This window comes from Mauremys reevesii, linkage group 8 (assembly GCF_016161935.1).
Source record: "Mauremys reevesii isolate NIE-2019 linkage group 8, ASM1616193v1, whole genome shotgun sequence".
NCBI lineage: Eukaryota > Metazoa > Chordata > Testudines > Geoemydidae > Mauremys > Mauremys reevesii.
In genome coordinates, this window is record NC_052630.1 from 66,205,791 (window position 1) to 66,230,672 (window position 24,882).

A 24,882-nucleotide genomic window follows, 5' to 3' on the forward strand; every position below is an offset into this window, starting at 1 on the left:
TAAGATTGCCAATAAAGCTTGTTTCCATTAAAACACTATGAACTGGATATATTGACTGTTAACTGGTGCAGTTCTTGGGCTGAAGGGGTAATTCTTAATGGATACAACTTATTCGTTAGCAGGAGGTTACTTCAGAAGACATGAGCCAACTGTTCTCCTCCTGGAAGTCTCTCTATCTCACTATCAATGTACGTTGTAATACCAATGTATAGCATCACATTTTATTTCTGGTACCCAGAATTTTCCACTTAGATACTCTGTTACATACTGAAATCTTATTGTAATCGACAAGCTGGAGCAGTGTTCCCCTCATTATACCCTTTTTTCTCAAGAGCTTTACATGCTCACCAGATGGCTGCATAAGCCTCTTGAGTTTTGCATGTTATTTCCTGCTCAAATATTTATTTGCTATGTTGATAATCCCGGACAGTGAGACTAGAACAAAGATGGGAGAGGTGTTGCTCTCATCTCATGAACCTTTTACATGGACTGGTGATCAGGGGGTTAGAATGATTCAAAAATGGTTGGGGGACAAACCTGGGGGATAGCTTACATCTTGTATAGTATTAGCTCTCCAACACGAGAAACCAACGTCTCCCTGTTGGCAAGGACAGTCCTAAAAGAGGGCTGAGGAAAAGGCTTGGGATCCATAAATGGAACTGTGGTGTCCAAGTTGATGTTGGTCATCCAGATAGGCCTCATGTCACAATAGTAATTTGTTGGCTGTGCTTGGATCTGGGTACAGGGTCTTCATCTTTGGGTACCTACAACTTACCTGATTAGCTTTAGGCACTCAAGTTCAAAACTTTTGGCCTTGGTGTCATCATGAGCTTTATGAGCAGGTAACTATAAAGTGCCCTTCTCTATAATACCTGGGTGCTCTTCACATGATTAGAACTGCTACAATAGAACACTTTCAAAAAGGGAGGATATACTCTGCATTCCCTCATAAAGGTCAAACCAACTTTCTTAAAGAAGACCATCATCAGAAAATCTGGCTCTTTAGCTTTAGTTGTATAGGCTGGTGCTTTTAGTTCTGGGGAGCCTTGGTTCAATTCCAAGTGTTAGCCATGTAAACTTTTTAACCAGAAATTATGGCTTCACATAGGATTTTCTGGTGGAAATTCTATAACGTGTGTTATGCCAGAAAACGGATTAAATGGCATAATGGTCCCTTCTGACTTTAAATTTTTTAATCAGAGGAATAGCAGCCAGGAACCTAATTGCTGAGGGACTCCAAAACCTCAAATTAGTAGAAAGTCTGAAGGAAAAAAAAAGACATCTTGCATCATGCTATAAAAAAGACTAAGGACAGGTCTACACTACTGGTTAAGTCGATCTAACCCGCTGAGTGATGCAAGTTTTGCGCTGTCCACACTAGCATTATGTCAGCAGGAGACGCTCTCCCACCGACATTGTTTACACTTCATGCTGAGGGGGAGTAATTATGCCAACAGATGAGCACTCCCCTGTTGGCATAGTGCGTCTTCACCACATGCATGCGTCTTCACAGTGCAGGTGCAATGCAGTGCAGCTGCGCCGATGCAGGACTGTAGTGTAGACTTGCCTTAAGGATACCATTTTCAAAAGTGCCTAACTTAGTAGCATAAGTCCCATTTAGGAACAAGACTCGGGCTTCTTAGCTATTTAGTTTGTTGTTGTTTGGTTTTAATTTACCCAAAATCATTAGGGACTGAGAGCTCAAGTCTGAAAGGTAACGAGTGCCTTGATTGCATTAGGACCTGAGGATATTAATCACCTCATAGAATGTACTCAGCATCTTGCAGGACTGGCCATTTCTTGAGCTACAGTGTCAGTGTCTAACTGCCCTCAGTATTATTTTGTGACCGTTTAGTAAATCCTTTTTATCTAAAATGTGTCTCTGGCTGTCCTTGATAGCACAAAAGCACTGAAGCAGGTGATCCACAGGTCAGAGACATTACCTCATATTTGTTGAGTCCATGACAAAGACATTTTGGGGAAAATTGCATTGGGGCGATAATGTCTGACAGGTTTAAAAGTAGTGTCAACTTTGGTGGAGAAATGGTCTGGAACAGCAATGGCAGATTCTTGCTAGTCAGCCTTAGGAAATTGCGAAGAATTCTTCACTCTGAAATGTAAGGATAAACAATAATGAAATAATCTTGCTAGTGATGTTAGACCACATAAGAGTTAAATATGGGCAAGATTAGTACTTAACCTCTGAACCCACAAAGGGGATGTAGGGGATGTAGGATGATCCCCTATTTCACTAGGTAGATTTTATGCATTGCTAGTTTAAATACAGGTGGAGGAAAGCAAGCTCCATGGGACCTCCGGTTCTCCCCTACCATGAAAATGGACAGAGTTTTGACTCCCAGTGCACTGGCCAGTGGAGCTGAGCCAGCATGGAGAAGTAATCTACTACTCATATGGAGCAATAGCAGATTTATTTCCCCCAGAAGAAAGGAAGGAACCACGTCTCAATATAGCCCTACATTAATAATTACTTGATACATTTGTAAATCCTCAGAAGAGTAAAACAAGATGAGACTAATTTTAATTATTATATTTCTTTTGAAAGGAAAAGTCCAATTTAAAATGGATGCAATCCTTTGGATTAGGTAACAGTATTGTTTCCTATGTTAAAGCATATTAATAATATATTGGACAGATATGTTGGTGAAACATATGGACAGATATGTTGGTGAAAATTACCATAACTCCATTGAAATCAATGCTGACCAACTCTGTCAGAGTATCTGGCTCCTACGTGGACTGTACATAATGACAGGAAGATGCTGGTGGGGACAAAAGATCCATAAATGTATATTTCTTACAGGAAAAAAAATAAGTTTTTGTTGGCTTCTCTTTTATAGTTACCAGTGTTCACTGGAAACACCATTTTAAAAATGAAACTCATATCTGACTACTTGTCCCTTCAGTATATTGTTGATTAAAACATAACAGAGTCTAAAACTTGGAGGGAGGGAGAAGAGAATCTACAACTATAATAATAAATTTTAATTCTCTCTGCTTTGATTCTTGCCTAGAGTAGGATAGTGGTCATTGGAAAAGTAGGTCAGTGAAATAATTGCAGTACTGAAAATAATACAGACTGACAGCTCTGGGGTTAAGCTGCTGTGTGTCCATAGCACTATAGCACTGGAGTTTGCATGTTAGCATATAAATGGCAGTTTGTGGTATTATGTATAAGTGTCTGGGTAAAGTTAATCTCGAATATAAATTATGACTTCTTTTCTAAACTGATTCATATAGTTGAAATTTATATTATTGTAACAAAAAAAACATATATAGTAAAAAGTATTGGGTTTTTATTGAAATAATCATAATTGCTATTTAAAATACTGTAGTTTTTTAATATACTAGCCCTTTTCTGTATGTATTTATATTCTCCAACATTACCACCGTCACTACGTGTCCAATTTCTTCATAAAAATCAACGTATCGAGCATTTCACAGCGCATTAATACTGATAATAATCACCATGATATCCGAGGGTATTCTATGAACCATTTTATGAGACAAATTCTGTGCTAAATATTAGGTATTCTCACATATATAAGGAATGTAGCATTACCATGCATTAGTGTCAACATAAAATGTGGTATGTTTTACAAACATCTAAAAAGAAACAGCTTTTCTTGCTTCAATAACATTGTACTTCACCTATATGATAAATGTATATACTGAATAGAAATTAAGTTGAAGGGCTGGGGAGGAGGAGAAGAGAATGGTTGATGAGGTTGTTGGGAACTTACTGTAACATAAATATTTCCCAAACTGCTACTTATGGTACATGATGTGCCACTGAGTGAGAGGTTGGAATCAAAGTAAATGCCTTTGCCGACATTTTGTGATCTCATGTCAAATATGCAGTGTACTAGAAAATACATTTACTGAAAGGCATGTTCTAAACCAATTAGTAAATGTACTCTTTCCCAACTCATTTACAAAGAGCAAAAGCAAAGGCAAGAAGCAGTCTATGCCTTCCAGCCAGATACATAAATCAACAGGAGAAAAATGAGTGCATGACTGCTTTATATTGGGGGTAGCCGTGTTAGTCTGTATCCACAAAAACAACACGGAGTCCAGTGGCACCTTAAAGACTAACAGGTTTATTTGGGCATAAGCTTTTGTGGGTAAAAAAACTCACTTCTTCAGATGCCACTGAAGCATCTTCAGATATATCTGAAGAAGTGGGGTTTTTACCCACAAAAGCCTATGCCCAAATAAATATGTTAGTCTTTAAGGTGCCACCAGACTCCTTGTTGGTTTTGACTGCTTTATATAATAGTATGAGAACTTATTGATGACCTGTGAATTATAGTATTTACAATTTAACACAATTTTTAAAAAAGTGTATGTAGTTTTAGAAACCACTTTATTGCATGTTGCCTTTAATTGTTCTATTTTTAGACAATCAAAAGCACCACTGTGTGTTAGAAAGCCTTTCCTCATGAATTATGCATTTGTTCTTCACTTGGCTACAATCCCTTTATGTCATATGAATCCTTGAGATACTGAAGATGTATGTATGGTATATAGAGATTTTCTCTGGCAGTATGCTGAGTCGTCTGTTCATGCTTTGTGACTTGTTTTACACAAATCAACAAATAAGTGTATATTTACAGTTCTCATCCTGAGTGACATTTTTATGCTAATAACTTTAAATAGGTTTTAGGAAACGTTGCCTCAGCCCAGATGAAAATACAGTGAATGAGTCTGGGAAGGTAGATATTAAACAAATGTAGTTATTGTAACAGTTTTAAAATACTAGGACAAACTTGCCCTTCACTTACCCTGTCGGATTCATTGGAGTTACACGGGTATAGATGAAAGTGTATTATGGCTCAGTATATTTCATTGTTTGATCAAACATTTGGGGTATGTCTAGACTAGGAAAACAGTTTTAAAAACCACATTAGCTACACCATTTTAACCAATACATTTTGAATCACTAAAATAGATGGGGTTGCCTCTGCATATCGAGATGTCGTCCATCTTATTTTCCATTTTAAAAAGCTTTTCTTTCTGATCAGCTCATGGAAGTTGTAAATAATTTCCAAGGCATAAAAACTTAAATTGCAACTGTCATCTCTCCATCTAAAAACAACAAACTCCTCCCCTTGTCCTCCCATTCCAAACTCCCCTTTAAACATTCAATTGAGAGATGAGTGTACAAATTTTTAGGTGCAAATTTTAAAAACTTCCTTCTCATAAAATTCCTCACCGTGGCATTGTTTGAATAACAAAAGATAATTTAAGTAACATCTGTGACTAATGCCCCAGAAACAAGCAGGCCTTTCTTTGACCCTGAGAGGAATATTGAACATAAAATATATTGATTTGCTTCACATTCTCACAAGAACATTTACTTCAGTTGTGAATGGATGGGACTGTCTTACTGAAAGAGGCTCTCTCTGGACTCCCTGCATCCTTTTGTCTTTATCTAATTCCATCATCTCAGATGCCACAGATTCCTTTTCACAGTTGTTTGTCATGCATGACCCTCAGTGTTTTGCCTGTGCCTTTTTCTGCCCCTGGAAAAGCTGAAGGTTTTTTTAAAAAGGTACTTTTACCACTTTCCAACAGCTCAATTCATGCTCAGTGGTTTCACTCTAGCAGGTCAAAATGGTCTGACTGTTGTTGTTTTTTAATCCTGGTAGATAAAATAATAGTTGGATAACAAAATCATGTCATTTTTTATCTTATTGCCAATGACCATAATATAATAAAAGCATCTGATGAAATAGGTTTGATTGTTAGCTGCAGTGTTTAACTATGAGGTCCTCACCATGTTTTAGGGTCTAATCCTGCAGTCTTTACTCAGACAAAATGTCCATTGAAATCAACTGATATTCTAGACTGCAGGATTTGGCTTTATTTATGTATATTGAATGTTAACTGAATACAGGTTCTCTTAGATTATTTCTTTAATGTAAATCACTGAGGGTTATGCTTGTTAGGAACTGAAATGAGTTAATGGTATCAAAGCTGACAGAAGAATTTCACTCAAGATACAGTGCATATAGTTTTCTCTTGTCAAAATATATCACTCCAGTTTGTAGCAATCACGAACACTTAGGAAAATTGGTAAATTGCTTTTCTTTTTGACACATTTGTCATTGAGTCTTTCTTTTTAATATGGTATTTATTTTAAGGTTAATGTCTAGCAATTTAATTTTTCATAGACAGACTTTTTGTTGTATGCACTTTTATATCGATAAGGAAAATCACAGTAGAAATACTTTATATCATGTATTATGTTCAGGAGAGAAACATGGTGTTACATTCCCCCCCCCCCTTCCTTACAAATGAAAGGCTAGATAATCCCCTTCATTATTAGCCCAAACTGAGGGGGTGACACATAATTAGAGAAGCACAGCTCCTTCCATGCTCTTCAAGGTGGCTGGCCTCTATCAAAAATAAATTATTGCCACTCTTTCAGATGGCTCAGCTGCCTTGGCTGGTATATTTAGTGGCTGGAGGTGGAGATAAGACCATGCCCCCATTTTCTCTATTCCATGCTCACCTGTGCAGGATGATAGTATCAGGGGTGGAGTCCCTGTCTATGTTTCCATGTCTGCAGCAGAGATCACACCAGGACAGTTTGTATGTGAATGAGAAAGGAACCTATCTCCCTTTTATGGTCCCATGGAGTCACATAGGTTGGCCCATAATCTGTGCTTAAAATAAAAAATGCAATACAGCTTTGTCCAGTATGACTGCCCTTCCCTAAAAGGTGCACTCCTGCAAGGTGCTGAGCACTTCCTAGATAGAGCTGAACATGACAACTCTCAATGGGAGCTGAGGATGCTCACTACCCTGTATTATCAGGCACTTTAAGGCTTAATCTTGCAAGGTGCTGCGCACTTTCAGCTCTCACTGACTTCAATGAGCCCTACTGAACTGTATTGCTTGGAATAATAGTACTCCCCCCCCCGCCCTTGCAGAAGTAGGATTCCAAGACTCTAAATGACATCACAGCAGTTTAGTTTCATATAAAAGTGCATTAACTTAGAAAACATTTTAAAACCATGTTACTTTTTAGATTACTCTTATTTCAAATGCATTACCCTGCTTTGCTCTTTTCTCTTAAGTAGTTTGGTGTATGTTTTAGTTAGGGTTTGGGGCTGGGGTTACTACACCTGTTTTTCTTTATCAAGCACTAAGATCTCCAGCCAATAGGAAACAAAAAGGATATCTCATTTCGCCCTCTAAGTATGAATGCGAGAAAGACCATTTTTGATGTGCTGTAGCCGTGAAGAAGTTAAGTTTGCTTTCTTGGGCTCTAAGCGATTTAAGTCCAGGGTTTTAAAACAGAGGTTAATTACATTATCTGAAGCAGTGAAACATCATCAACAGCAATTCATATAAACGTAAAAATAAAGGTTTCTATTTTTCTTAACAACGGTATATTTTATATTATATAAATAATTCACGTTTTTCTTCTGTGTTTATGAAGTGCAAAGTAGCCCTCATCCCTAAATGGGGCTGCTGGACATTATTTCAATAATATTAAAAATATTAATAATCTCAAGATTCATATGCACAGGGAGAGAAAATGCAACAGTTTCAAGTGGATTTCTTGATGCTACACACTGTGAGAAGGAAGCTCTTGTGGTTTGTTACATTCCTAGAAACAGAGAAGTGATTTATGGCATTAGGAATCCATTTTGCCCAATCTATACTTTTCTTTTTAATAAATTGAGAGTAATTAAAAATGTATCTGGTATAAGTTATTTATAACAGTTGTGCATCTAAAATTGAGAGCTACTGTATTTATAGAAATGATGATGGGGCAAAATAGGATGCTACTAGAGCTGAAAAGTTTAGAATGTACTCATGCCAAATATTGATAGGCCATGGCTGTGCTAAATGCCATCACAAAGATGTCAAGTTAAATTTTTGGTTAGATTCTTGTATCATGAAAATATCATAACTGTCCATTAAATATCAAATATAAATAACATTTTAGCTATTTCAGATAATCAGTGTGTGTAGTATTTATTTGATAATATACATTCACATCTGAGCTGTAGATTTTCTCATTTTAATTTGGTACAGCTTGTCTCCATTATTTATTTATGTATTTGGCTTTGACTTGTGCTGTGCCACGATTCTGCTCCATGCCTGGCTGGGAGGAATGACATCTGCTCTGCCCTGCACCCCTTTCTCCAGCACCCCAAAGGTCTTTCAAAGGTGTAATGGCCCCTGACAGCACTCCTCAGCCAGTTTGACTCCTCCCTTTACATAATGAGAATCATCCTCATAGAATCCATAATTAAGCCTTCAAATGGAAAATGTAACAAAGATACAATTAGGTCTAGGAGTTCTGAGGGCTGAAAACTCTGGCCCTGATCAGTGAAGCACTTAAGCCTGTGATTAAAGTTAAGCATCTGAGTCATCCTGTTGATTTCATTGATTGCACTGGGGCTACTCATGTGTTTTAAAATGAAGCAATGCTGCAGAGTCAGAGCAGGGAGGTTCATTCAGGACAACTGTTGCAAATAGCAGGTAAATTTGCTCTGTGCTTTAATTTCTCTATTTAAAGTCAATTCTTGGGGCTGAGTTGCTCCCTGGAACAGGCAGTGGTGGCTTGGCTGAGATTTTTAAAGTGGGGGATTATCTACAAACTACTTCTTTTCAGGGGCTGGGATGTTTCATGTAAATAAATGAGTTACATTAGGAGTGGGGGGGGGAAACCTAACTCAGTATCACTTACTTTTCTCCCATGGGAAACTGACCTACAAAACCCCCAAATTAGCTATCACTTATCAGGGAGTCAAAAATATAATAACTTTATTAAGCTGAATTCTTTTCCTTGTAGTAAGACTTGATTTTCAGTGTTACCTAATTCTGAGGGGTTCCCTCCCTGCCCCCACTTGAGATTAATAAAAATCTGTGTAAGATTTATTTTTGTTTCTTCAACCAAGATGCAAAATATCCCCTAATATCAGTTTCACTAACTTAATATCCTTTAAATGAAACTTTGCTTTAATTACATGCTTGTTGTTTGAATTTGGTAACATTTAAGCAATGACATTAAAATATGTAAGAAACCCAAATACAGGTGGGGAGAAATAAACCTTAGAATTGAGGAATCAAGATGAGTTTGTCAGTTTCTCCTACTACTCAGTTGTTGACCAAGGGACTTCTACCTGAGTAATCAATACTGTTGCAAGGGGAAACAAAGCCTGAGAACAAAAAATAGAGGTTAAGGGAGGTGAAGCAGTTCATGGAGAGGTGAACTGGATGACCACTCTTGATATTTTATAACACAGGGGAGTGAAACTAATAATCCTTGATGTAGTGTTTGGGGGCAGAAGTGAACCTTGGTCTCCTGCAGGGGTGAAAGGACTGCATTCCATTACTCTCCTTCCTTTCCCCATTACAATAAATTTGTGAAGCTGTCTGAAAGCAACATTAAAGAGGAATGGAAATGTTGGGCTTTTTTTCACCTACCCATGTGTAATTTTAACCATGCCAAACAGCAGAGTGGTTGCTGGTCACTTTATGACAGGCTGTTTTTGTGCCAGATATCTTGTGGACTTAATTAGCATAATTAGTGCTGGTAAGCCAGGGGAAACTTCTTTTTATTGCCTGTATCCTTATTATTGGCATTATCTGAAATGGAAATTTGGTAACTAAATAGCAACAGCATGGTGTGTGAAGGCCATGTGTATATGACCATTCCCTACCCTGGTATTTCCAGGAGCCAGGCAACATGCTACAGGAAGGCAGTGGGGACTGAACAGGGAGACAGAATAATTTTTATTGAGTGGTGTTAGCTGTTACAACTGGCTCTAGTTTGGCAGAGCAAGACCCCACCCACAGACACTGTTGAGACAATTGCTCCCCAATAGGCCACCCTCTCTGAGGAAGGCCAGCTCCAGCAGCTTATTCCTTTGGTTTGCTGGAGCACAGATCACAGGAGTCTCCATGCGTGTTTTAATAATGGGGTTGTAGCAAGGGAAAATGTACATCTGCAAAAGAGACCTTGTGGAATAAGTTGGCAAGGAAGGAGATGTCTCTTCTTCTGTCTGGTGAAAATGTACCAGTCAGCGAGACTGCAAAACTCCCCATTTTTTGCTTTAGAATTTCATATAGTGAAAACATTTTACCAAAAAACACTGAAAAGTTCCAAAAACGTTGTGCTGTACAGTACATCTATGAATGACTGAAATTAGGAACGTGAGCAACAGCCATGTGTTGTAGATGGCTTTCTTTTATTCTTTTTGGGGGAAAAAAAAATCAGGAGTGAAGGATCAATTGTCTTGGTTTGTGCTTTGGGTGGTTGTTGTGTGGAAAGCTAGGAAAAATATAGCTTTTTGAACACCAATTGATTTTATAAAGAATGAAGTAAATTTTATATTGCAGTATACCCTGTGCAAACCCATTAAGACTCAGAGTGCAAGATGGTGCAAATACATCTGTGTGAACCTTACAAGTTTGGGTTCTTCTGTCTCTTATCCTCCAGTGTTTTTAGAACCCTGTGTGTCTGGCCTTCATTATCCAGCCAGTGGTTTGCTGAGGGCAGCTGGCTAGTCCATATTCCCTACATTTTGTAATCTTTAGGAGGCAGCAAGTAGGCCAAATAAACTCCTGACGAGCAGAGGTAAATGAATATGAAACTCCAACCAAACCTCGGTGGGCACAACTTAAAACTTATGGTTTGGGTTGCCACAACCATACACAACACAGTCTGACTATCAAGATTAGAGCTGTACAGATATTGCCAAATATTCAAGGATTAAAAGAAATACATTTCAAAGCAGCAGCCTAGGATATATAGACACACATCCTGTGTTTAAATTCCTGAGCCTGCTTTAAAAATTTCAAACACAATATTTAAAAAAAAAAAACAAGTAATTGGTTAACATTGCAAACTAAGAAACAAATTATCTGTGTGGTGGTATTTATGTGACATCTATGGCTGCTTCAAAGAAAATAAACCATAACACTGCTATATAGCTCAAAAATAATTTTCCCTTCTTGAAGGGGAGAAGAGAACAGGATAATTTACAAAGTAGAATGAATATAGGTTTACAAGTCCCAAATAAATATAAATTTACAGGAGTGGTTTGACATGTACAAGGGTATGGCTCTCTTTTAATTATGAAAGATAGTATCTTCATGGCTAGCAGCATTTTCAGTTGAAATTAAGTATCCTTTATTTCTCCAAGAGGCACCAAAATAAACAACATTACACAGGAACCAAAAATATAGAGCTTTATTACGTAGTCTTGTTTGTAACAAGGAGACCAAAACCAACTAATGTAGAAACAGACATGTGAGTCACATAAAAGGAATGCTAATAACAGGCAGATCTTTCTTCATTGAATCATGTTTGCAAAAAGTAGGGACCCTGCACAGAGCTGCTGAGCAGAGCTAGGAAAATATACAGCAAGTTAATTTGCTATATCTGTCTATTTGGAAGAAAATCAGCTAAATTTAACAAACATTTTTAGCAAAAGGCCAGTGTTCCCCCTCGGAGGCTCTCTGGCAACATGCAAACAATTTTTTTTTTTAAATGTGGCCAGCTTCTTTTGTTTTAAAAGAAATTATTTTTCAGTCTACTGGAAGTAGGATAGAGCACCAGAATGAAGGCTACATGGCACTTACTGTATAGAGCATTCTGCAGCTATTATCATTTAACATTTATATTGCCATAGGGGCTAGAGGCCTCAATCAGGTTAGGCTGCATTATTCTAGACATTGTACAAACACATAATAGATGACAGTCCCTGCTCCCAAGTTAATCATTAACTAATCCTCAGCACCCCCTTGAGCTTATATAATTAACCCTGTTTCTCTCGTGGGGTAAACTGAGGGAGAGAATTTACTTGCTCAAGACCCCTGAGAAAATGCCAGAGCAGGGATTAGAGCCAGGAAATCATCTGTTAGTCCTACGCTCAGCCCACTAGATCACAGAGACTACTGAAATGATTCCATGTGAAAAGGGAAAAGACAGGCTTATAAATACTAATTTTCTGTGCGCTGAGATGTATCTGGCCACATCTTCTCTTAAAGAGAGGAGGAGGAGTAATTAGTGAAGAAGGAGGTAGGGTATGGTTCCCTGCCCCCCCCCAACTTTAAATGTTACTATATTTTTAACAAGATCATTTAAATGCTTTTTGAGAGAGAATCCCTGCTGGCTTGTACCTGTGAGCCAAGAGACTGTGGATGGCTGCCTTTTAAAAGGTTTTAAATCACACTGTAAGGAAAACATAGCAATTGGGTAGGGGGCAGCGGTGTCTTGGCTTTTTTGTCTTGATATCGCTCTCAGGATGGAACCCTTGAACTACCTAGGGGCCACAGAAGGCAGCAGAGTCTCTGTGGGCCCACTGTGTGTGTGTGGGGGGGGGGGAGGTGGCCACAGAACTAACATGCAGGTAAATCCATGTTGTGCCACAGACCTACATAGCATGTGGCCCGGCCTGAAGGTGAGGTTTTCAATGGGGGCTAAAGGGCAAAGCCACTAGGTCTGTGACTGTGTGGTTCTAACAGTCAGTGGTTGGGGCTGCTTCCCAAGAGTTGTTGGGTGGATTTTGTCCTCCCTGTTAAGAGTTGATGTAAAGCACTGCACAGACCAAACTTCATAGTCTCTTGTACAAAACCAATTTTCTCAGACTCGGTGTATGCAGGACCTAGGAAACGGGTGAATTGCACTGTAACTAACCACTTGAGAGAGAATTTGGTGTATAATTTTAAAATGCTTTCTGGAAAGCTGGTAAAGGATAAATACTTTAGGATTAAAAAAAAAGCACAAGACAAAGTCACAGTATATGTAATATTATGGGATACAGCTTGTTGTGGTTTGCGACTTCTGTTGGCTGTGTGTTGTGCACCAAAACATACAAAAAGGGTTAACAAATGTAATGGCTGGTGGTGATTCAAGTCACAGAATTGTAAAAAACAAGGGATGCTGAAACTGTAACTAAAATAGTTCAAGGAGTTGATTATAATCTATAAACCCCTTTGACTACTTGGGGAAACTATGCCTTTATGTAGTGTGGTGCCAGGACAATCTATAATAAATGGGTTGTTTTTCTGAAGAGTCCCTAGATTTGTACATCTGTGTGCTGGAGGCAGAGGGTTCTCAGTGGAAGACTATCAGATCTGGAATTTGCTTCCCTTGATGATCTGTCAAAGCCAGTCTTTTGACCTTCAAGGTACAGTGTAGGGCTCATCTATTCACTCAAGCTTTTGCCTGAGGAAAAGTGACTGGGGGAAATCAAGCCTATTCTAAGATTTGGACTCTATTTGGTTTGACATTGTCAGTAAGTGTTATGTATTGCTCTAAATTTTTACTGCATGTGCTTAGAGCCTGTTAATGAGGCACACTTTATGAACTGAAAAATACATAATAGTGGCATGTGTGTATGGAAAGGCAGGCAGTTGAGTGGTGTCAGCACAGAACAAAGAAATGTCACGTAATTCACCACAATCCACCCTAGTTCTTGTATCACTTATACAAGAAATTGACAACCAATAGCCACAGATTTCCAGAGAAGCAGGACATTTCCAACTAAATGGAAGGCTTCTGATGTTAAACATATTGCAACTGCAAATCAATTTTATCTGTATGTAAACAAGATTTGGATTAAAACTGTAAGACTAGAAGGAGCAAAGAGGTTGAATGGCTCTTTAACCATGTTTTCCTGAGTATCAAGTGTAAACTGGGTTTTGAACACAAGCAGAGGAGCACAGCCAGGACCAATGGTCTACTGAGTGTCCAGGTGACTATCAAATGTCCTTGTATATGGGGTTGCAGCAATTCTTCCAAATTTGAGAAGGTACTTGTAAGCACAGCCCTTGAGCACAGGAACAAGGATTGGCCCCTTAATGTAAGTAAGAGGGTTACTACTACTGATTATCCTCTAGCCATAGAAATCCTCATTCTACCTCCTTTCTCCAAATAGAATGAAGCTCACCTATCTTTTCTTCTTGTTACAATGCTGCTCCATTTCAACAAATGCTTCTACTATTAACACTACCTTTGTGTTGCTACCATATGGTATAGAAGGGTTTGTCAAGTGTGAGGTGCTCCCCTCTGAAGTGATCCATGGGGCTAGCAGAAAGACATGGAAGATGTATAAATTAAGAAGTCTTTGACAACATGTGGCGGAGTAGAAGAGGGACAATATTGGTTTTATTTTCTTGAAGGGGAGGGGTTCATCTTTCAAAAGTTTGGGAAATGTTCCTGTACAATATTTCCATTTGTGAACTTTCTAGGTTTAGATGCCCATATCTTATTTTTCTTACAAATAAATAATTCCTGGTTGGATTTTTTTATCAAAATTTATACTGCTGAAAAAATGGGGTTTTGCTGATAATGTTTTGCAGGAAAATGTATTTTTGATTTTTTTATATATATTTTTGATGGGAACTTTTTGTTTTAAAGTACTATTTTGTTTGGTTTTCAAAAAAGAAAACCAAAATAAAGTTCTTGATTCAAATTGAAACAAATATTCAATATGATGTTTTGAAATTTCCTGGATTATGATTTTTTTTCAAAATTTGAAAGGAATTTTTTTTACCAGCTCTATGAAAGTTTACATGTATGAAAGATTACATAGGTAGGATGGATTAGTAGAAGCAAAGGGATATCTTGACTCTATCAGAAGAGTCACTTCACTTCCTTTCTATGTTAGAGTACATTAATAGAATATAGTTACTTGTACCATAAATCCTTCGCTGTTACATGGATAAACACAACAAACTTGATTCTAAACTGCTCTGCACCTTGTGTAAGTGTAGATAACACCACTCATGTAGACAACCCTTACACCCAGGGGCGGCTCTAGGCACCAGCAAAACAAGCTGGTGCCTAGGGCGGCGAAATCTAGGGGGCGTCCCCTGTGGCCGGGGGGGGGCGGCAGGCTGGGCCGGCGGACCTGCCGCAGTCATGCTTTGCGGGAGGTCCACCGGAGCCCCGGGACGACTGGACCTGCCGCAGGCATGACTGCGGAGGGGGCGCTCGTCCCGCGGCTCGGCTGGACCTCCCGCAGGCATGACTGCGGCAGCTCAAGCGGAGCCGCCGGACCTGCAAACCGTCCGCAGCCGCGGGAGGTCCAGCCGAGCCACGCGGGACCAGCGGTCCCTCTGCAGTCATGCCCGCGGGAGGTCCGCTGCGCCCACGGCTCAGGGGCGCCTGACTGCTTGGGGCGGCCAAAAACGTAGAGCCGCCCCTGCTTACACCCGTGCACAGTGGGTGTAAAACAATACTGAATCAGAATGGCAGAATTCTACATGCTCTTCACAAAAGGGGGGGGGACATGACTATTCGATGTACAGAGTGCTGAAAAATCAGGCCCGCTATATCCTGCTTTCCTGAACCTGAAATGTGGCATGTCCTGCTGCATTAGTCTTTCTGTACTGCAGGGCACTCCCTTGTGTTTTCAGTCACCATGGCTCGTTAGGAACGTAATTTGTCTAGTCCCATGGCTGTTTGAAGCAGCTACCATTGTGTGACTGCAGGAAGTGATATGAATGCTCATTTCCATTTGACGTCCCTCAGCATGAAAGTAAAGCACTAGAGATCAGACTGCTGGCTGAGACCATCTGCGTATGGGCTTTTAGGGGGTGATGAGATTTGGGGTTAGCATTTCTTTTAATAACTTCTAGAGACTATAAAGAAAATCATCTTAAATCTTATTCAGTTTCTGAGAAAAATATGTATATTAACAAAGCTCAGATTTTAATACAAACTTTGCATCTGGCCCTTCTCTCTCTCTAAAATATTGAACCGAAGTCCCTGGATCTGAACACAACCTTGAATGTTCTGAAAGCTCAGATCTGAACCTTGCTGCTTTAGCCCATCTCTAACACACAGTATGGTGGTGGGTTTTTTTGTTTTTTTTTTTTGTTTTTTTTAAATCTGGCATGAAATTCTGTAGCCACAGTATTAAGATAGGAATTAGGAAATACAGTAAATTAGAAATAGATTAACTTAGGCTATTATAACCAAGCTCCATTTTTTTTAAATGGCTCTCCAGTTTATTTCTGCTGCAGCTGTATCAAACCTTATAATGGGATTAGGCCCTGAGTTAGAAAGCGATTTTTTTTTTCCTTAGCCATAGGTTTTTGACAGAGAATAACATTCCAGAGATTCCCTAATGAGAAGATGCATTTCTGTTAATGGCAAGGAGTAAGTACCTACAGAAACTGAGCCAGAGCTTGAGTCACACAGTAAACTCGAATACAACAGGAGTGTATAGAGAGTGGACTGTTAACAATGGGCTGATCCTAATTTTGTTCAAGTACAAACACCCTTTAGTGAAACACCCTCATGGCTAAGTATCTATTTGTATGAGTGCTCTAAAAATACCACTTTCCCACAGAGTAAGAGAAGGAATCCTATGAAAGAGCATGCAATCCATCTCTGCCACCTCAGGCATATACAAAAAGAGAAATGTTGTGATTAACAGCTGGCAAATCTCAAAAGCTTTGGAAGTTCAGTTTAAAAAAAGTTCAGCTGCTTATTGAACAATATTTCTGAACCTTTTGAACCACACTCCCCTTCATCTCATCCTTCTGATAGGCATTGGTCACTGCTTCCTCTCTCTGGTGCTTAGATTTTCAGAGGAGAAACTCTTCCGGTTCCACATAAAGTGTGCTCTGAAGAAAGCCCAACAGTCCTTCCTGACAACCAGCTTTTGCCACTTGATGGGGAAAGAGCCAGGTGATCTTTCTTGAAAAGGAGTTGCTGACACAAGAGGGTAGAGACAACTTTATGACTTCAAAGTTGGATTTGCTGCCATCAAATGTAGAGGGTCATGAGATTCTTCTTTAGATATCGTTAGAGTTGAGTTAAGCGGTGAGCAGTCATGGGACAGAGGGAAGTGAAGGGTCTCCCCCTTTACTCTCTGCCTTTTGGAATATAAACTAAGTTCAGGTTGGATTTGGGGAAGTGCATAAAGATTCAGGCCAATTACGGTTTTGACCACGCTGGTTCGGCACGTGGACTGACTGACTAGTTATCTATCCTTCCTTCTCTGTGGAATTTGCATGCGTATTACCCTAGGAGCTGAGCACTTCATAATCTTTAATGTATTTATTCTCCCAACATGCTGTGAGGTAAGGCAGTGCTAATATTTACTGGTTGTTTTTTTAATTGAAACCTTGGGGAAGGGATGGCCAGTAGCAGATAGTGTTTATAACTTGTGTTTTGCAGGATGAAAAGTATATATGCCACATGTGTGCAGCAGTGGCACTGGAACAAGGGGGTGATTTTTTTTGGGGGGGGGAAGTATAGAGAGAGGAACTGAAGGCTCTCTGAACAAAATTTGTTAGCATATGCTTCTAAGGCACCTCAGGACTATCAAATGCAAACTTCAGTTTAGCAAACCTGTCTGGGTAAGGACTGCTGTATTATCATATTGATGGACAGCTTTGCAATTGTGTTCAGTGAAAGGGCTTTGCTTAGTCAGTTGTGTTAAAAGAAAATGGATTGTTTTTCCAGTTATGTAGCAAATCTTTCAGGATACTGAATTACTAATATCTTAAATGGTTCTGCTGATCTTTCTGTATGTTTGTACAGTGCCTAACACAAGGGGGAATCCTGATCCAAGCATTTCAGTACTACTGCAATCCAAATAATGAAAAAGGAAAAGAGAGCTAGGCCATATGAGAAAGACACTGCTGCTTGGTGGCCATGTGGAACGTGTTCCAATTATTACTGTAAACAATAAACAGAAGTTATTCAGCCAACTTTGTGACAAGAGCAAACCTTCTTTCAGTATATTTATGATTATGATGAAGTCTAGAAATGAGCCACAATATAAAGTTTGGCTGCAAACTTCCCCACATCTTGGTGGTTTTGCATCTGGTGTTCCAGTACAGACCCAATTCTGATTAAACATCAAAGGAGAAGGTTTCACTATTTGTGTCTCAAACGTTACTAGATACTGGCTGGGAGAGAAACAGGATGTGTGATTACTTTTATCCCAAGGAAAGTAGACTTTTCATCCAGCTCTTAGAAGGATGCAGCCAAGTTTTGGTGAACATATTATGGTTTTCATCTCTGAAGCATGCAAACCCTGATGAATACATGAACTCCTTTAACTAATTCAGAACTTTGTGCTTCCTGGTACTTCCAGGGGGATCTGCTAGGATGACATGCAGAAACATTGAGAACAATGCACTCAGCGATTTATTTTGCTCCTGATTTAAGCAGGATTATGAGGGGAAAACATCTGAATTGAGGTTAAATTGTTCATCTTGTAAATCCCCATTGCGGGTAGTTTCAGGACACACATGCATGTGTCAGGAATGTTATTCAATCTGTTTAGTCGGGATAATAATGGGAAGATTCTCCCACACAACCTACTCACTATAAAAATCGGACTGGGCTTGGTGGCAAATTATGCCCTGAGGAAACCCGAATGATCTCCTGTATCTGTATGGCACTGCTGTAATCAAGAGCATTCATTTGTGATACTATCCTTTAGCAAGATTGGGAGAAACCACAGAGTTATACCATTTTTCCAGTGACTCTGTTTCTAGTCTGAGCAGGATTTGAAGTAATAAACCTGTTAATGGGGAAGTCGAGTTGTAAATCCCTATTATGTGGATAGTAGTTCTAGAAAATATGTACGTCTTATTGCACTTCTGATGTTGGGTCTAAATTGGCCCTTTTGGGTCCTAGTTAGCAAATATTGCTGCTAGGACCAAACAATGTCTTATTTACAGGGGAAAGTGATGGTAGACACCAAGTTTCTCAACTGACCTTTCCTTTCTTCAGCCAGCAGCCATGAGAAGTAAGGATATATAGTATGTTGTTGTAATGGGGCCTAATTATGGGGCCATAATTTACCCTAATTATGAGTTCAACTATAAGAAGTGAGTGAAAGCCATAAAATGTCACAATAACCTGTAAGAGTAAATGTTGACTGGGAAGGGGTGGGGGGTGGAGAGGAGTGTAAAAGGAAGACCGAGACTGAATTAGTACAAACAAAAAGGCCTACTGATACTACTCAATGACTGTGCTAAGATCATGCCTGGTAACATAAGAACAATGTGATCCAAAATTGGATGTGTTAGAAATTAAGCATAATAAATGGGCAAAATAATGAGGGCTATTCTGCCCATCATTCCCTTTTGATGCCCTCAAAAAGAGACTTTGGGGAGGAGCTGGCTACTATGATGCTGAATGAAAGATGGGGAAGGGGAAGGAGCAAGCTTCACCATCATGGCTGCGACTCTCACCATCTCCTAAGACCTTAGACCTTCTTCAGCCTAATCCTGAGAGATGTCCTGACCAGATTAGGCCAGAGAGAGGGGGCCAGATGGCCTACCCACCTTTAGTTCAGGCTAAATCTCAAACACCACGGATGTCAAACATTGTCTCACAGACCCTCAATGTGTCCTTTTCCTTCCGTACCTTATTTTTTCCCCCTGTCTTTCTCCTTTTTCCTTCTGTCTAATAAAAATCTGGTTTAGCCAGACAAGACTATATGTTTTTGCAATACTGCTGAGAGTCAGTGACCAGAAAGAGACAGCTAAAAGCAATGGTACAAGTTTGCCAGTTCTCAGGCATAAGCACATGGTTTTATCAGCCACTCTGTGTTTTTCCAGCAGTGAAGTTTCGAGTAAAAACACCAGAGACAGAAGCTGCATATTCTGTCTTTGCTGTTCTTTTCTCTCCTCTTTTTGTGGATGTGTGATGGGGTGTACAAACACCACACTGGGCAACAAGGGGTTAAGGAACTATGCTGGGGTCAGCTAGCCCTGCCTCATCACACCTGTAGCAAATGCTCCAACCAGAGGTAGGTGAACAGATGTCCCGATGTTATTGGGACCAGTCCGATGTTAAAGGCTTTGTCTTATATAGGCAACTATACTCCCTGCAACCAAAAAAGTGTCCCAGGTTTTCATCCTTGCTATCTAGTCACCCTAACTGGAGAAAGAGTTAACAAGCAGCCAGGGAACAGCTCATTTGGTGGCAACCCAGGGAAGAGCTTCCTGCAGAGGAGAGTGTGGGGAGGCAGAAATTTCTCCCTAAGACAACTGTCCAAAGGTCTCTCCCATCGGGAAGGGCAGACCTGCCACAGAAGTAGCTGGAGAGGGAAGCGTTCTCCTCTCCCCCCTCATATGAACTCTGGACTTTGATAATTATTTTTTGTTTGGACTATCCCAGCTGTTGGGCTGAGCTGGCCCAGAAGGGTGGGCCATACCACGGGCAAAGGCAGTTGCCACCTGAGTAAGAAAGATATTAGGCCACATGCTGCCACCAAAAGATGCCTTGTGGTGAGCAGGCACCCTTCACACCACCTTAATCTGGACAGTGACTTTGGTACAATCCTGGGAGTGGTGGGGGAGATAGGAAGTGGGCCAGGGAGAGCAGCCTTAAGCAGCCTCACCTGTCAGATCACTGATTGCCCTCAAAGGACTCTGGGTCAGAGCCCATTAGAATGGGAGGGCCTGGGGTCCCCTAACAACAACCCCTCTGAAGGTCAAGGGCCTTAGCTTTGACCACTAGGCAACACTATCCAACCAACCCCCGACTGAGGACCGTCACAGGCTGTTTGTTTTGTCTTAAAGGAGGCAATAATAATTTCTAGCCCTTCTCAACTAACCTTTCTCTGTTTAGCACTGTTTAATGTTGGACAGTGACCAGTCATGTTAACACCTCTACCTCCCTGGGCCTATATTCTCCATCTAAATTAATACAAGAATCACAATATCACCTATATCCCTCTAATTCAAACACTAAACAAATAAAGTTATAAACAAATACAGAAAACTCTTGGAAAGGTCTTTGGGTTTGTTTACTGCAATATACAGGAATTTTATGCATAAAACATAATGTAGCTCTCCCATTTATATTTTCCTAGGTTTATTGGGCCTGATCACCACCCTCTCTCCAGTGTATATATTCGTGAAACTCCTTTTGAAGTTGCTGGGAGTTACACACACTCCTCAGAGGATGATTAGGTCAGGGGTGCAATTTCAGATTTTGGGGTTTGGGGGGGGCAATTTTAACCATGATTCCAGGGGCTACTTAGGCACTTGAAAACTCTTATTTATTGACAGAAGCACTGTATCTAATTCCTATATAAAAGAGAGAATTAAATATTAGACCCACTCAGCTCTAGTACTAACATGTTCTGACATGTTGTGGCAAGTCACTTAAGGGACACTGGTTAGGTTTAAAATTTTAATGTATATTCTTACATTGTTATTAACTTTGTGGAGAGAGACTCCCCCCATCAAGACTACTGGGTTCTATCTCTGTTCTGGAAGGGGAATGGGATCTAGTGGGTTACAGAGTGTGGAGGGGGGGGGAAGGGGGTCAGATACATCTGGGTTCTAGATAAGAACATCACAATGGCCATACTGGGTAAGATCAATGGTACATCTAGCCCAGTATTCTGTCTTCCAACAGTGGCAATACCTTCAGAGGGAATGAACAGAACAGGTAATCCTCAAGTGATTCATCCCCTGTTGTCCATTTCCAGCTTCTGGCAAACAGAGGCTAGGGCTACACAGAACATGGTGTTACTTCCCCCTGCCCATCCTGACTAATAGCCTTTGATGGACCTATTCTCCATGAACTATCTAGTTCTTTTTTTGAAGGCTGTTATAGTTTTGGTCTTCACAACATCCCCTGGCAAAGAGTTCCACAGGTTGACTGAAGAAATACTTTCTTTTGTTTGTTTTTTAAATCTGCTTCCTGTGTTTTGAGAAGGAGTAAATAATGTTTCTTTATTTACTTTCTCCACATCATTCATGATTTTATAGACCTCCATCATATCCCTCTTAGCCATCTCTTTTCCAAGCTGAAAAGTCCCAGTCTTTTTAATCTCTCCTCCTACAGAAGCAGTTCCAGACCACTAATTATTTCTGTTGCCCTCCTCTATACCTTTTCCAAATCCAATATATCTGTTTTTGAGATAGGGTGACCAGATCTGCATCCAGTATTCAATATGAAGGTGTACCATGGATTTATATAGAGGAAATAAGTTACTTTCTGTCTTATCTATCCCTTTCCTAATGATTCCCAATATTCTGTTCGGTTTTTTTGATTGCCACTGCATATTGAATGGATGTTTTCAGAGAACTATCAACAATGACACCAAGATCTCTCTCTCTCTCTCGACAGGTAACAGCTAATTTAGACCCCATCATTTTGTATGTAAAATTGGAATTATATTTTGCCATGTGCATTACTTTGCATTTATCAACATTGAATTTCATCTGCCATTTTGTTGCCCTGTCACCCAGTTTTGTGAGATCCCTTTGTAACTCTTCACAGTCTGCTTTGGAGTTAACTATCTTGAGTAACTTTGTATCATCTGCAAATTTTGCCACCTCACTGTTTACCCCTTTTTCCAGATCATTTATGAATACATTGAACAGCACTGATCCCAGTACTGACCCCTGGGGGACACCACTATTTACCTCTCTCCATTCTGAAAACTGACCATTTATTCCTACCCTTTGTTTTCTATCTTTTAACTGGAGAGCCTGGCAACGCTTTTAGGATCAAATGATCCTTAATTTAATGACAAGCCTTTTGTTATCTTAATCACCCTGCCTCTGTTTATAAACAAACTCCCTGTCCCAAGGGCAGAAGTTGGGAGCAGCACAGAACTCATCACACATCACACTCAAGCTGCGCTGCAGTTAAGAGCTGTGTCTGGGACTAGAACGTGGGCTTTGAGTAGCCCTCCGATATGAAACTTGGAGGGGAGAGAGAGCTCCTTCTGTCCCCCACAAATGGCACCCCTGGATTGGGCCCACTGATTTATGCTTTGTCATTTAGATTTTATTTACGTTATTGGAATTTTATCGTCACTTGGCCATAACGCCTTGATTCCTATCAAAAGTAGGTTGTGTGCTGAGTTTGACTCAGGCTTTCCAAAGGAAGCATATGGTTTGAGGTCTGAACCAGTACAAGCTCTATAATTAGACATGTCTGCAGTGCAGGGTGTTACCCGTAGTCAAAAAGAGGACTGACATACAGGTTTCTGCAGACTAGCCGTGAATTTACACTCCACGTTTATACAGGAAAAAAAGAATTTGCCCCATGCCCATATTTGTTTTCAAATGAAAATGCATTCTCTTTCTGTACTACTCCAGCCCTATAAACTGAAACACAGACACAAGTCTTTATTAGAGCTGTTGTGCAGAGAATTGAATCCTAGCCAATAAGCCCCTCAATGCTCTCTTAAAAGCAACTCAGACCCAGTCTTACGTTTACCCATTAGACTTATATTGGGATCATGCAGGCCTAAAAACAAGAGGGAGGAAAAATCATTCTGAGGTTAGGACCTTCAGTGAACCCATAAAAGAAGAGAGAGTTCCTGGCCTTGGGAGAGGCTTCTGCAATAGACCCTTGTTGAGAGAGATTGAGTAGCATGGGATCAAGGGAGTGTGAGAGCTGAGGCTAAGTAGGAAGCAACTAAAGTATACCGGATGACAGGGGCAGGGGAAAAGAGACGAAGAGTGAAAACTGAGAATTCTCCAAAGAGATGTCTCTGATGAGCTAATGTTGCTGCTGAAGAAATGTATGAGCTACGAAAGAAATGCATTCTCCTAATAATGGCTGTATTGGTAGCTTAGCAATTCACTTGAGTTCTGCCTATTTGCTGCACATCAGGGAGTTTCTCCGTGCAGTTCCTAACACTGCAGCAACAAGAGGATTCTGATGGGAGACTGTACAGTATTCTCTCCCACAGGAACAAGCTACAGTGCAGCTGACCTAGTCAGAGTTCGGAGCAGACTCTCTCTGCCAGATACTGCTGCAAATGTTCTTAAGTTATACTCCTGTGTATTCTGGGGATTGCCCATTTGCAGCATCATAAAATGTTCCTAGACTGCACAGAATTTGTCTAGTTCTGGGTAAGGACTGGTTTGGATCAAAAACCAACTTGAATTTTTGCCCAAAACCCAAGTCAAACCTTTTTGATTTAGGGGAAAAATAGATAGTGTTTGTTTTTTTTTTAGCTTTTATTGTTTAGTTTTCAACTGAGATCCAGAGTAAAAGCACTGAAGTCCATGCAAGTGGCTGCTTTTTGCTATTGTTCCAGACCAAAAAGGAACAGAAGGCACTCATAGAAATTGTGTGAGAGAGCCTGTTCTCATGAGATATTCAACATAAGTTAGGCTCCAGGCCAAGATTTTCAAAAATAGGAACCCAGAGTTAAGATCCTAAATTCTACATTTAGGCACTTAAAATCACTGTTCATATCTTCAAAAGTATTGAGCACCCAATAGCTCCCACTGTGGTCAACAAATTTGAAAATGATGCCACTTAATTTGGTCTCCAAATATGGATTTAGAAGGCTAAGTTTAGGCTCTCGATTTAAAAAATCTTAATCAAGAAGTTCAGATAAGTTTCTAACCTTTTGGGGGTGTTTATCCTTCCTGAACATCCAAGCCATCTGAAGTTCTGGGGCTTCCAGGGAAACCAGGAATACATACGTATTTTTAATGATATGTGAGTGGCCAAAGGACTCACCAGAGAAAATTATCTGAGACATGGATCTTCAAAGTTGTCTGAGGAGGAGGAGGGGCATTGACTTATCAGAAGTAACCCTGAACCTCGAAAGGTACTCAAGACTAGAGGTTGTACAAAGGACTGAGATAGATAAAGGGCTCGAGGGGGGGGGGGAACCTCTTCATTTAACTAATAATTATTTGTGTTCTGAACAATTCACAATCATGTGGATTCCTCCTATCTCTGACATTGTAAATAGTTGCATTTCTCAGGCTTGATTTGGGTTTGCGTACTATTAATATATCCTCTGACTTGCATTCGTTTATAGAATAGCTTTTCCTTCAAACTACTGTTAAGGAGGACTTGCTGAGAACTTGATTAAATTCACCAATTTGTTGAAATTTGATAAATGCTCTGGGGTACACTTTCAT

At 40.0% G+C, this 24,882-nt stretch overlaps 2 long non-coding RNA genes across 2 annotated transcripts; one reads left to right on the forward strand and one right to left on the reverse strand.

Moving 5' to 3' along the window:
- Positions 1-207: 207 nt before the first annotated feature.
- Positions 208-6,645, reverse strand: LOC120370629. The gene is made up of 4 exons (XR_005583850.1): positions 6,536-6,645; positions 4,803-4,898; positions 2,698-2,780; positions 208-2,110 (listed from the first exon to the last, which is right to left on the reverse strand). It is a non-coding gene; the product is annotated as an uncharacterized LOC120370629 (long non-coding RNA).
- Positions 6,646-8,489: 1,844 nt separating this feature from the next.
- Positions 8,490-19,162, forward strand: LOC120369647. Its single transcript, XR_005583296.1, has 3 exons — positions 8,490-8,520; positions 16,550-16,690; positions 17,549-19,162. It is a non-coding gene; the product is annotated as an uncharacterized LOC120369647 (long non-coding RNA).
- Positions 19,163-24,882: the final 5,720 nt, after the last annotated feature.